Here is a 10,046-nt window from a genome sequence, read left to right on the forward strand (position 1 = left end):
TTGTTGGAAAATACAATATGCCTATTGTATTAATGATGTAACCAACCAAGAACCAAAGGCCTTGACCGGCCACATCACGCAAGCCACAGACCGCACAGCCCCGCGCCCAGCGACACACTACAGGCCGAAGCCCACAGCGCGCGCGCCGAGCAGCTGGGCCGTGGGCCTGCTCGCTCGTCGCTGCGATGCTTGCGCTGTTGCGTGCTGTGCGTGCTCGCGCCCAATGGGCTGGCCTTTGCTCGCGAGCTTGCTGGCTCGTTGGGCCTTGCACGCTTACGTGCTTGGCTCGACGGGCCGGCAACTCCGATGCCCTTCGTATTCGCGATTTAATATATTTCCGATATATTATTTATCGTTTCGTATACAACGAATCACCGTCGTACGATACGATTTATTCGTGTCGCCCAGCTTACGAATATTCGCGATACGATATACGATTCCGACAAAGGTTGTATCGTATAATACGTTTCCAACTAATTCCCGAAAAGCTATTAAATGAATTTCCGATTCATTTAATCCGGTGATCTGTTACGTGTCATTGGTGTGACCTTGTAGGTTCAGTCAAGAGTAAGTTGTGAGTTCAATATCCATTAGAACTCACTGATCGGAAGCATGGCTCCAGCTAGCTGTTCCGATCACTTGATCTCACTGAATTAATTGTTCGCAATTAATCTGAACCTTGGTATTAGACTTAATGCACCTTGGGTGAAGGACATATTTCCTTCAATCTCCCACTTGTCATTCAGACAAGTGTGCATCCACATTCCTTTGTCACTTAGTGGTACTTACTGAACATAAGGTAAGATCCAAGCCATCCTTATTAGGTCCAGAATTGTTTCTCGGATTACAGAGTTCAACTGTCAAACTTTTGCGGAAGGTTAAGCCTAACCATTCTGAGCACGGCCATGCATTTTACAGTATCTAACTCTCCGAGAGGCCTTGTTACACAACAACACCATATCCTATCAAAGATAAGAGGACAATCCATTCTTGCAATCTATGAACACTCACTTTGATTCATAGTACGCCCAATAACTGCTTTTATAGCCTCCTTTTACGGTGCGACGTTTAGCTAGTATCAAAGCGAACTAATTCTCAAATGAGCAGACATAATCGCTCATGTTCTGAGGAACGGTTTCTAATCACCATTAATGAGAACCACCTATGACATGACTTTAATCTCTTAAAGTGTTCTCATGGTCAATCCGATACAAGATCCAATAAGTATCTATGCAAAAGATTCTGACATCCAGTCACTCTAATTCAAGAAACAGAACTAAGTAATCTACTTGCAATCTAATCTTTATTAGTCATTGGTCGTCCACCTTTCAATGACCTGGATTAGGGATCCTTTGCGACTTCAATATTCAAGTTCACTTATGGGTGTTTCTTTGTCAAAGAATCCATCTTGACATCCCATTTGAATGATTTGAATCACATGGACTTATCATTTAATTCTAAACCACAATTAAATGAATATGAAATAAATAAATTTCATAAATATGAAATGGTTAAACCAATTATTTTAAACATAGATCTAACAGATGTTCTAAAACAATACTTAGAAAATCAAAGCCATTCTCCAACATGCTTGATTCCCATGGTTGCTACATGTGCGTTGTGTTTCACTTGTGGCAACGGTTTAGTCAATGGATCCGCGACGTTGTCGTCAGTTCCAACCTTGCAAATCTCGATTTCCTTTCTTTCAAAGATCTCTCGAAGTATATGAAATCGCCGCAGTACGTGCTTGGACTTCTGGTGGCTCCTAGGCTCCTTTGCTTGGGCAATGGCTCCGCTATTATCGCAATACAAAGCCACTGGTCCTTTAATGGAGGGGACAACACCAAGTTCTTCGATGAACTTCGAATCCAAACAGCTTCCTTTGCTGCTTCTGAGGCAGCAATGTACTCGGCTTCAGTTGTAGAATCCGCAATAGTGCTTTGCTTAGCACTTTTCCAGCTTACTGCTCCGCAGTTGAGGCAGAACACAAACCCAGACTGTGATCTGAAATCATCTCTGTCGGTTTGAAAGCTTGCGTCCGTATATCCCTTAAAAATCAACTCATCTGTACCACCATATACCAAAAACTGATCCTTAGTCCCTTTCAGGTACTTTAGGATGTTCTTGGCAGCAGTCCAATGCGCCTCACCTGGTTCTGACTGGTACCTGCTCGTTGCACTGAGTGCGAACGAAACATCCGGCCTTGTACAAATCATAGCATACATGATGGATCCAATAGCCAAAGCGTATGGAATTCCACTCATCTTTCTACGCTCATCAGATGTTTTGGGACACCGATTCTTGCTTAGATATATGCCATGTGACATGGGTAGATGGCCTCTCTTGGCTTCCATCATATTGAACCTAGCTAGCACTTTGTCAATGTAAGTGCTTTGGCTTAGTCCAATCATCCTCTTAGATCTATCCCTATAGATCTTGATGCCCAATATGTACTGTGCCTCTCCTAAGTCCTTCATTGAGAAACACTTCCCGAGCCAAGTCTTTACAAACTCCAACATAGGAATGTCGTTTCCAATAAGCAGTATGTCGTCAACATACAAGACTAGGAATGCAATTTTACTCCCACTGACCTTCTTGTATACATAAGATTCGTCCTGATTCTTGATGAAGCCAAACTTATTGACTGCTTCATCAAATCGTTTATTCCAACTCCTTGATGCCTGCTTTAGTCCGTAGATGGACTTCTTAAGCTTGCATACCTTTCCTTAGTTCTTTTGATCGACAAAACCCTCCAGCTGTGTCATAAACACAGTCTCTTCAAGAACACCGTTCAAGAAGGCAGTTTTGACATCCATTTGCCATATTTCATAATCATGAAAAGCGACAATCGCATGGATTATCCGAATAGACTTAAGCATCGCGACCGGAGAAAAGGTTTCATCGTAGTCCACGCCGTGAACTTGCATGTAACCTTTTGCTACCAATCTAGCCTTGTATATGTATACAATTCCATCTTTGTCTTTCTTCAACTTGAAGACCCATTTGCATCCGATAGGTGTGAACCCATCCGGCAAATCAACCAAATCCCAGAATTGATTTTCAGACATGGAGTCTATTTCAGATTGCATGTCCTCTAACCATTTAGTGGAGCTTGGGCTCGTCATAGCTTGATTGTAAGTCATAGGTTCATCACTATCCAATATGAGACGTCTAAGTTTTCAGTCAAGAGGACGCCTGTCCATCTGTCCGGCTGAAAAATAGTTCTATTTGACCTACGAGGGGCAACAACGTTTTGAGGAACTACTCCCACTGGCTCTTCTAAAGACCTTGGAGGTTCATCAACCTGAACTGCTTCTAAAGTGTTTTGAGTTCGTTGTTCGTGTCGAATCTCTTCGAGGTCTATTATTCTCCCACTTGTCAATTTAGAAATATGATTTCTTTCCAAAAAGACACCGTCACGAGCAACGAAACCTTGTTGTATGACTTGTTGTAGAAATAATACCCCATAGTTTCTTTTGGATACCCAACGAAGAAACATTTGTCAGATTTAGGTTGTAGCTTGTCCGAAATTAATCGCTTGACATATGCTTCGCAACCCAAAATCTTCAGAAAAGACAACTTTGGAAGTTTCCTAGTCCATAATGCGTATGGAGTCTTTTCAACAGCTTTTGACGGAGCACGATTCAGTGTGAGTGCTGCAGTTTGCAACGCATGTCCCCAGAACTGTAAAGTAAGTTCGGCCTGACCCATCATTGACCTGACCATATCGAGTAAGGTCCTGTTTCTCCGTTCCGACACTCCATTCCATTGAGGTGTCCCCGGAGCAGTCAATTCAGAAAGAATACCGCATTCTTTTAGATGGTCATCAAACTCGTGGCTAAGATATTCACCTCCTCGATCCGATCTTAGAGCTTTGATTTTCTTACCATGTTGATTCTCTACTTCATTTTGAAATTCTCTGAATTTCTCAAACGATTCAGACTTGTGCTTCATTAAGTAAATATAGCCATATCTACTGAAGTCGTCCGTAAACGTTATGAAATAGCTGAACTCACCTCTAGCTTTCGTACTCATAGGCCCACATACGTCCGTATGTATTAGCCCTAGTAGTTCGCTTGCTCTTTCTCCCACCTTTGAGAAAGGTTGCTTTGTCATTTTGCCAAGTAAACAAGATTCGCATTGATCAATCTTCTCTAAGTCGAATGATTCTAGAATTCCTTTCCGTTGAAGTAATCGACAATGCCACAGAAATGTGAGATCCGAATCACCAGTTTTAGCCTTTTTAGTATTTACGTTATAAATGTGTTTGCTCGTATCTAGCACATAAAGACCGTTTTCTTGTTGTGCTGAACCATAAAACATTCCATTCAAAGAAAAAGAACAACTATTGTCTTTAAATTGAAAACTAAAACCTTTAGAATCCAAACTTGAAACGGAAATAATGTTTCTGGTGATACTAGGAACATAGTAACAGTTTTCTAGTTCCAAAACAAATCCACTAGGCAAAGAAATAAAATAAGATCCTACGGCTAATGCAGCAATCCGTGCTCCATTTCCCACGCGTAGATCCATCTCGCCTTTATCAAGCTTTCTACTTCTCCTTAGTCCCTGCGAATTGGAACATAAGTGTGAGACACAACCAGTATCTAATACCCAAGAAGTAGAATTAGCAAGATTACAATGTATAACATACATACCTGAAGGAGAAGCAACGTTTCCGTCCTTCTTCTCTTCCTTTAGTTTGGGGCAATCTCGCTTGTAATGACCAATTTCATTACAATTGAAGCATTGCGATGTAGATGGAGAATGATCCTTCTTCATCTTCTTCTTGGATTGCGCCACTTGCCTTCCTGAAGTAGATGGAGATGCACCCTTGCTTTGGATCTTCCCCGGAACCTTTTTCTTGATTTTCTTACTCTTTACTTTTAGCGATGCTTGCTTATCACTTACAAAGTCCAATTCGTACTGATGAAGCAAGTAAATTAGTTCACTAAGAGTATTCTCCCTTTTCTTGGAGAAATAGAGTAGTTTGAATTTCTTATAACCAGGGTGAAGAGAATTCAAAAGTATTCCCGCAGCTGCAGAATCTGGGAATGGATCACCAAGTAACTCAAGCCGGTTGAGAAGCCCAACCATTTTCTTTGTATGAGTTCTGATTGGCGTCCGTTCTGTCATTTCAAGATCAATGACCCTTTCCCTTGCTTTTTGTCTTTCGACGTCAAAGCAACAACCCAGTGGAGCATTAAGCTTTAGATCCGCAAATGAATTTACCAATTCAAAAACATTTTGGTCGACATGTTGACTACCATGTTGGAATCTACCACGACATATATCCCTAAGATGCCTTAGGAGTGCCCATGGCTCGTATGCAACGAACCTTGCACTCCAATCATTGGGGATAGAGCCAAGAATAAGATCCATCACTAGCGATATGTGGTTCGCCCACGCACCGTGCTTTTCTGGAGTCATATCCTTTGAGTAATAGCCGGGGATAGGATGGTCAACTACATATTCAATGTTGTTCCACCTGAGGACTTGCCGAAGCTTCCTCTCCCAATCAAGAAAGTTTGATAGGTTCAATTTTACATCCAGAATTTCAGTTACTTTGAGTTTTATTTTGATCGCGGCCATTTTGATTACTACAATCGAAAAGAATTTGCAATAAATAACCATTCATACAATTCAATAACTTTGAAATACAAGCAAAAACATGCAATCATTAAAGCTATTAAAACATTTCATTCATGCAAAAAGCAAAAACATGGTCCAAAATGAATGAAACGATTCCAAGACCCCAAAAGTCCTAAATCCTTAAGCAGCTTTAGCATGTCTTAAGTAGTTTAAGATTTTAGGTAAGCAAAATCTATTGCTAGTAATCTCCATATTACTCTTGGTTAATAAATTAATGCCATAATTTATCCCATTGCCACAACTTAATGCCATTGTTGTTTGAGTTGTAACCACAATCAACGTGCTCCTTTAGGACGCCTTACCACCTAAGTCAACTAAAATAGCACCTCGCTTTAGCGTAAACCTACTATCTTAGATCCCTAGATTTTTATAAGTGTTGATTTGGAAGGCAATTTTTAAACTCAATATTACTAGGACCTAGTTGTTTCTATGTTGGTTCGATTATTTAGTGAACTTAAAACTAATCGATTCATAGGAAACAACCTGTTCATGCAAAACATACATACATTCATACATTCATGCATAATATATATATATAGAAGTGCATAAATAAATGGTGATCTAGTATGGCCCAAAACTTCTTGTCTTGAAGCATCCAATCTTCATCACCTCCTTGTTAGCTTGGCATCGTCTTGAATCTTCGTTCAAATGCTAACTTAAAGTTCTAAACTTAGAAATACTTGAAAATCATAAATTACATCAAAATTTCCATGGTACGCAGACCATATTTAAAACTTTACATTCAAAGATAGAACGGTACGCAGACCGTATTTAACTATCCTAAGTTGGCCATACTAGTCACTTGGAGTACCTGCATTACATAAAATATATATTCTATGCATTCACCCATTCGTATGCTAAAACGAATGGCCCATATTAATATGCAAGTATTTACGTGAATTAATTAAAATTCACGTTCACATAAACGCGTCCTAAAATATTAATCAATTTCCAAATTATTAATCCTTAGACTTTATTCTAATTAAAATTGAATTTAATTAAAATAATGCGACCTTCGAAAATAATTAAAAATAATTATTTCATTTTAATTTCATTTAGTGGCTCCCACTCAAACCAATAATTATTCCGGATAATTAATTATGAAATATTAAATTAAAACTCGCGGCCCGGCCCAAGTAAATAAAATATTAAAATTAAATATCCCGTTAGCCCAAATTAATGCAAATATACGAAGCCCAACGAAATAAATAATTTTCAACGAAAAAAGTCCGATTACGTAGTCGGGCTAGGCTTGCGCCCAGCCCCATGCCTTGCGTGAGGCCCAAGAGCGCACGAGCAAGGCTCGCACACCCCCAGCCCCGCGCGCGTGCATCGCGTCCCCGCAGCTATGCTGCCCCTGCGTGCGTGTTGTGCGTCGTGTGTGCGCTGGACGTCGCATGGATCGCGCCTTGCTTTGTCGCAGCCCCGCAAGCAATGCCGCCTGCCCCTTCCTCGCCCAGGGCGCACGAGGCACGCAGCGTACTTGCTGCTACCCGTGTCGCATGCGGCTCGGCCTAAGCACAGTAGCCCGTATGGCTCGACGAGCCATACGTCCACCACACTCGTGTTCGTGCCTTTGGTTCGTGATACTGACCAACTCAATTAAAAGTAAATTTAATTTCACGAACTTGCATTAATTTTATTTTTAAAAAAGTTACGATTTTTATTTTTGAAAAACAACGATTTTTAACGATTTAATAAACTCCAACGACAATCCAATTTCGTAAAATTATTAAATCAAGGGCTAACAATATTCAAACTTTTAAGAACAAACGAATCAACATTTAAAGTTTGAACTTTTAATTAATAAAATCCGAAGCTTTAAATCGTTCATAAACAATTAAATTTCAGATTTTTAATAATTTGGTTTAAGTGCGATTAAAATTAACGAAACCATTCAAAATTTTAATCCAATAATTTAAAATTATCCACTGACCCATGAAATTATATACCCTTTCCCAATTAACCGAATTATTAAACCACAATTAATTAAAATTCAATTAGGGTTTCAAATTTTACGAATTGGGGAAAGGCAAAATTAGGGTTTATACTTATTGGAAAAATCTGAATATTTTACCATAGATCAAGAACATACCCAGAAAAATTGTGTCAAAATTTCAAGCAATTCCGAGTAGTATAGGTCGACCTTTTAATTGAATTACTGTTCGACACTTTTAATTTTTAATGAAAAATTAACAAAACGCCCAAAAAACGACACTTCTAGGCCTGTTTTTGCAATTCTGTTCTCATTAGATGATCTTAGAAAATCGTTTTCAATCAAATTAGGGTTTTAAAACTCGAAAAAACGAACATTTTTGATTTCGGACCTGATTATTATGCAATTCATCCAATAATTCGTAAAAATTCCGAAAAATCAACAAAAATCCCAAATTTCTGACAGATGCAAAAACAATAATAATCATGCTAATTCATGCTTTGAATACATAAGGCTCTGATACCATTGTAAGGGAATACAGTTAAACATAATAACATGTGCGGAACAATCCCCAAAGCCAGGAAACATGTATAAAGCACAGATTAAGCAAACTTACATTCGAAGCGTGTTTTCCACAATAATATGTCAACGAACACGAACAAAGAACTCCACTTGTCGTTCCTCTACTTGGTTCACCGACACGTTCAGATCCTTCTTGATCATCGTAGCTTAGACAATCGATCAAGATACTTTGCTTTTGGGAAGAACTCACTTTGGAGGCACAGAGAGAATTAGTGTTCTCTGTGTCTCTAGGGTTTGAGTAATATGAATTGTGTTGTTGGAAAATACAATATGCCTATTGTATTAATGATGTAACCGGCCAAGAACCAAAGGCCTTGACCGGCCACATCACGCAAGCCACAGACCGCACAGCCCCGCGCCCAGCGACACACTGCAGGCCGAAGCCCACAGCGCGCGCGCCGAGCAGCTGGGCCGTGGGCCTGCTCGCTCGTCGCTGCGATGCTTGCGATGTTGCATGCTGTGCGTGCTCGCGCCCAATGGGCTGGCCTTGCTCGCCTTTGCTCGCGAGCTTGCTGGCTCGTTGGGCCTTGCACGCTTACGTGCTTGGCTCGACGGGCCGGCAACTCCGATGCCCTTCGTATTCGCGATTTAATATATTTCCGATATATTATTTATCGTTTCGTATACGACGAATCACCGTCGTATGATACGATTTATTCGTGTCGCCCAGCTTACGAATATTCGCGATACGATATACGATTCCGACAAAGGTCGTATCGTATAATACGTTTCCAACTAATTCCCGAAAAGCTATTAAATGAATTTCCGATTCATTTAATCCGGTGATCTGTTACGTGTCATTGGTGTGACCTTGTAGGTTCAGTCAAGAGTAAGTTGTGAGTTCAATATCCATCAGAACTCACTGATCGGAAGCATTGCTCCAGCTAGCTGTTCCGATCACTTGATCTCACTGAATTAATTGTTCGCAATTAATCTGAACCTTGGTATTAGACTTAATGCACCTTGGGTGAAGGACATATTTCCTTCAATCTCCCACTTGTCATTCAGACAAGTGTGCATCCACATTCCTTTGTCACTTAGTGTTACTTACTGAACATAAGGTAAGATCCAAGCCATCCTTATTAGGTCTAGAAGTGTTTCTCGGATTACAGAGTTCAACTGTCAAACTTTTGCAGAAGGTTAATCCTAACCATTCTGAGCATGGCCATGCATTTTACAGTATCTAACTCTCCGAGAGGCCTTGTTACACAACAACACCATATCCTATCAAAGATAGGAGGACAATCCATTCTTGCAATCTATGAACACTCACTTTGATTCATAGTACGCCCAATAACTGCTTTTATAGCCTCCTTTTATGGTGCGACGTTTAGCTAGTATCAAAGCGAACTAATTCTCAAATGAGCAGACATAATCGCTCATGTTCTGAGGAACGGTTTCTAATCACCATTAATGAGAACCACCTATGACATGACTTTAATCTCTTAAAGTGTTCTCATGGTCAATCCGATACAAGATCCAATAAGTATCTATGCAAAAGATTCTGACATCCAGTCACTCTAATTCAAGAAACAGAACTAAGTAATCTACTTGCAATCTAATCTTCATTAGTCATTGGTCGTCCACCTTTCAATGACCTGGATTAGGGATCCTTTGCGACTTCAATATTCAAGTTCACTTATGGGTTTTTCTTTGTCAAAGAATCCATCTTGACATCCCATTTGAATGATTTGAATCACATGGACTTATCATTTAATTCTAAACCACAATTAAATGAATATGAAATAAATAAATTTCATAAATATGAAATGGTTAAACCAATTGTTTTAAACATAGATCTAACAGATGTTCTAAAACAATACTTAGAAAATCAAAGCCATTCTCCAACATGCTTGATTCCCATGGTTGTTACATG

Source organism: Spinacia oleracea, chromosome 5 (genome assembly GCF_020520425.1).
Source record: "Spinacia oleracea cultivar Varoflay chromosome 5, BTI_SOV_V1, whole genome shotgun sequence".
Taxonomy (NCBI): Eukaryota; Viridiplantae; Streptophyta; class Magnoliopsida; order Caryophyllales; family Amaranthaceae; genus Spinacia; species Spinacia oleracea.